General features: G+C 40.3%; 1 pseudogene; it reads left to right on the top strand.

Annotated features, from left to right (window-relative positions):
* The first annotated feature begins 2,666 nt into the window (after positions 1 to 2,666).
* Positions 2,667 to 4,206, top strand: LOC130865095 (tubulin alpha-1A chain-like; annotated as a pseudogene).
* The last annotated feature ends 573 nt before the right edge of the window (positions 4,207 to 4,779 follow it).

The following is a 4,779-nucleotide window of genomic DNA, read 5'->3' as shown; positions in this document are numbered from 1 at the left end:
GCCCCCTTTAATTTTTTTTTGTACTTTTGAGTATTCATTTGAATAGACATATGTGTGTGTATGTGTGTGTTTGTGTATGCTTCATTGACCTAGTTGCAAATTATATGTTAAGCACTCTTTTTATATTTATCTATATTTCTTTCTGCTTCCCAATCAATTCCATGTCTGCTCTTTTAGATGTAAGAGTAAATAGAACTTATTAAAAATATTATCCTACATATGCAAATACAAATCTAACTTACCATTACATGTACTTAATTTGTACTTAAGAGTAACAGTTTTTTTTTTTTTTTTTTTGTTTGTTTTTCGAGACAGGGTTTCTCTGTGGCTTTGGAGCCTGTCCTGGCACTAGCTCTTGTAGACCAGGCTGGTCTCGAACTCACAGAGATCGACCTGCCTCTGCCTCCCAAGTGCTGGGATTAAAGGCGTGCGCCACCATCGCCCGGCAAGAGTAACAGTTTTTAACTTTTATAATTGGAATGGAAATTTGTCTGAAGAAGATTATACAGTGCAAATGGAGCATCCATATTTGTGTTCTGGCTTTGCTGGTAAATGTGAGAAGTGTAGAGAGTTTTCTATCTGTGTTAGCATGGCAAGTTAGGGTGTTGTTATGCTAAACTTTTTGGTTTTTGTTGTAATTTTATTTGCATCTTTTTGACATTGAAGTTTTAAAATTTCTATGATTTTTGAATTTCCTATGTCTCTTAGAAGACACTTTATTCACAATAGATAATATTATTCTTGAATCATAAACAATGTCTGCCAATTGCATGCAATAATTTCTGGTCTAGGAATAATACATAGGTGTTTGTATTGATTGGGTGTGGTTGAATACAATATGGTGTTATTTCCCATTTTAGCAGGTGCACAATTGTGTAAAATGTTGCTTTTTTTGACAGTAAGACTTACTGTTTTGGGGGGTGTAGGGATAAATATTTATAGCATACATAGAAATTATAAGGCTCCAGGCAGGTTGCAGATGGAATTTCTTTTTCAGGGTCCACTATCTCCCTATCTATGTGTAGTAGGCTTGGTTATTGTGTTGGGTATAATTTGTCTTGCTGTGAATGACATATTTAAGTTTTAATTAAGGATGATTAAGGATGATATACTGAAAATGCCAGACACATCTTTGGGAACCTAGCATCTAATAACTTACAAAGGGCTAACTGCTGGTAAATTATAACATTTGGAGAAGTTGGTAATTTAATCAAATTTACAGAGATGTGTTTGCAGTTCTGTTATCTGTGGCTTTGACACTAACAAAGCAGAACAGGTATGAGGAGAGGGAATAGCTATATTAATAACTTGGAGGACAGTTTCTAAGACTATAAAAGTGTAAGTAATAGTTAAATTGACTCTATTTTCAAAAATAAGGAAAAGGAGAATATATGGCTTTAGGATACATTTATATATAGGATTTATATATAGAAGATTTCTCAGCATTGCTTTATTCCAAATATGCAGGATTAAAAATGTACAGGAGATATACTTGATTGAATTAAAGGTTTTTATCCAGGGGGCAGAAAACAAATGTTGAAAGTGTGGGAAGGCAAAGAAAGCAGCAGAGATAGGAATGTAGAATAGTTGGTTATGTTCAATGAATATCTGTGGGGCCTCTGGGTAATATTCTCTCTATATATTTTTGCTTTTCTGTTTAGATTTGGCTTAGAGTCACTTAGATAAAAGATATTACTGTTTGGAAATGTGTACCATTGACACCTATTATTATAATACAAATATTGAAATTCAGGTATGGTAGCATTACCATCCAATACCAGGTCAGGAGGCATAAGGAGTAAGCGTAAGAATTCTGAGTTTCCCTCTCCTGCTTGTATACCATTATTGGCAAATTGTATACCTGTCAGAAGCAATATGTCATTCTGATATTTCTAATACACTTCTGCATGTAACTTGTATGTAATGGATATTTCAGCATGGTTTTACTCTTGAATTCCCATCAACAGAATATGTGTACATAACCTTTTCATTATAAATCTCATGGGAAATTCTTGTTATCCTGTGGAAGAATCCTGAAGCCAAACCTTATCAGAGTTGTCTTTTATTTAAACAGCTGATGAAAGGGGAAAGACAATATCTTCAGCTCTGTTAGCAATAAGAGTTTGACCATGTGCTAGTAGTAGGCTGATATTCATGTACTGACAGGTAATTTACCTGAAACAGATGTCACAGAAAAGGGAAAAGAGTATATGTACGAGTATATGTACTAAGGATGGATTGGTGATTGAAGGAAAATTCTGGTGAATGGAATGTGGTGAATAGGTTCAACATTTTAATACTGGCATATTATCACTGAACAGAGTAATTTCTGACTATGACTTGGCTCTGTGAAAACAAAATTAATGCCAAATGCATGGAGACACATGAAGAACCACACATAAATCATACAAACAAATGTGAAATTGTTCAGAATATGCATGTATTATGAATATTACTTTAAAAGGAAGACAGAAGAGTATTGCTTAATCACCATTACTCGGTATGCAAATCGGGAATGAGCAGTGTAGGACTTGAAATTGACATTGGCACTTTACAGCACAAGAATATCTTCTCAGGAGGTTCTCTTACATCGACCACCTAAGAGTCGCGCTGTAAGAAGCAACACCTCCTGCTTGTCTCCGCCATCCTCTGGAAAGCCACGAAGCAGCAACCATGCGTGAGTGCATCTCCATCCACGTCGGCCAGGCTGGTGTCCAGATCGACAATGCCAGCTGGGAACTCTGCTGCCTGGAACTTGGCATCCAGCCTGACGGCCAGATGCCAAGTGACAAGATCATTGAGGGAGGTGACGACTCTTTCAACATCTCCTTCAGTGAGACAGGCGCTGGCAAGCATGTGCCCCGGGCAGTGTTCGTAGACCTGGAACCCACGTTTATTGATGAAATTCGCACCGGTACCTATCGCCAGCTCTTCCACTCTGAGCAGCTCATCACAGGCAAGGAAGATGCTGCCAATAACTGCCCGTGGACACTACACCATTGGCAAGGAGATCACTGACCTTGTCTTGGACAGAATTCGCGAACTGGCTGATCAGTGCACAGGTCTTCAGGGCTTCTTGGTCTTCCACAGTTTTGGCGGGGGAACTGGCTCTGGGTTCACCTCCCTGCTGATGGAGAGGCTCTCTATTGATTACAGAAAGAAGTCCAAGCCGGGCGGTGGTGGCTCACGCCTTTAATCCCAGCACTTGGGAGGCAGAGGCAGGTGGATCTCTGTGAGTTCGAGGCCAGCCTGGTCTACAAGAGCTAGTTCCAGGACAGGAACCAAAAGCTACGGAGAAACCCTGTCTCGAAAAATCAAAAAAAAAAAAAAAAGAAAAAGAAAGAAGTCCAAGCTGGAGTTCTCCATCTACCCAGACCCCCAGGTTTCCACCACTGTGGTTGAGCCCTACAACTCCATCCTCACCACCCACATCACTCCAGAGCACTTTGATTGTGCCTTCATGGTAGACAATGAGGCCATCTATGACATCTGTCGTAGAAACCTTGATATTGAGAGCCCCACTTACACTAACCTAAATAGGCTGATAGGTCAAATTGTGTCCTCCATAACTGCTTCCCTCAGATTTGATGGAGCCCTGAATGTTGACCTGACAGAATTCTAAACCAACCTGGTGCCCTACCCTCCTATCCACTTCCCTCTGGCCATATATGCCCCTGTCATCTCTGCCGAGAAAGCCTACGATGAGCAGCTTTCTGTAGCAGAGATCATCAATTCCTGCTTTGAGCCAGCCAACCAGATGGTGAAATGTGACCCTCACCATGGTAAATACATGGCTTGCTGCCTGCTGTACCATGGTGATGTGGTTCCCAAAGATGTCAGTGCTGCCATTGCCACCATCAAGACCAGCGTACCATCCAGTTTGTGGACTGGTGCCCCACTGGCTTCAAGATTGGCATTAATTACCAGCCTCCCACTGTGGTACCTGGTGGAGACCTGGCCAAGGTCCAGAGAGCTGTGTGCATGCTGAGCAACAACACAGCCATCGCTGAGGCCTGGGCTTGTCTAGATCACAAGTTTGATCTGATGTATGCCAAGCATGTCTTTGTGCTCTGGTATGTGGGTGAGGGTATGGAGGAGGGGGAGTTCTTTGAGGCCTGTGAAGACATAGCTGCCCTAGAGAAGGGTTATGAGGAGGTTGGTGTTGATTCAGTTGAAGGAGAGGGTGAGGAAGGAGAGGAATACTAAATTAAATGTCACAAAGGTGCTGCTTTTACAGGGAAGTGTATTGTGTTCCAACATAAAGTATGGTCTGATCAGCTAATTTGTATGTGCTTTCGTACAGTTACTGACTTATGCTTTGAAATATGAAGGATTTGTCATAGACCCAAGCCATCCATTTCGCTGATGGATTTTAAATAAAATATTCCCTGTCTTAAAAAAAATCTCTTCTCAGACAATCATATACATACATACATATATACATAAATACATGCAAACATATTTGCATACAGTAGAAAAGAAATAATTTTGGAACTCATATATTTGCAAATGATATGATATGGCATTTCAGAAGCAAGCAGCAATTGGCAGCCTAGAATTACAATCACACTGATTCCTGGCATGAACTGAAGCTTTCATTTAGCTCACCAGGATATTGGCACAAACAACTGTATATAGGACCACTCCCTACTTGCCAGAGGATTATCAATTTTTCTTATTGATAATTGGAACCAGAGCCCAGGGTAAATTACACATTCCCTCACCTGCACTTTTAATTTTTCAGCTTCAGCAGAAAAATACATTCAGGTGGGGACAAGA

The sequence above is a fragment of the Chionomys nivalis genome, chromosome 23, assembly GCF_950005125.1.
Source record: "Chionomys nivalis chromosome 23, mChiNiv1.1, whole genome shotgun sequence".
Lineage (NCBI taxonomy): Eukaryota > Metazoa > Chordata > Mammalia > Rodentia > Cricetidae > Chionomys > Chionomys nivalis.
Note: the sequence above shows the minus strand (reverse complement) of the source record. Positions and strands in the feature narration are given on the sequence as shown.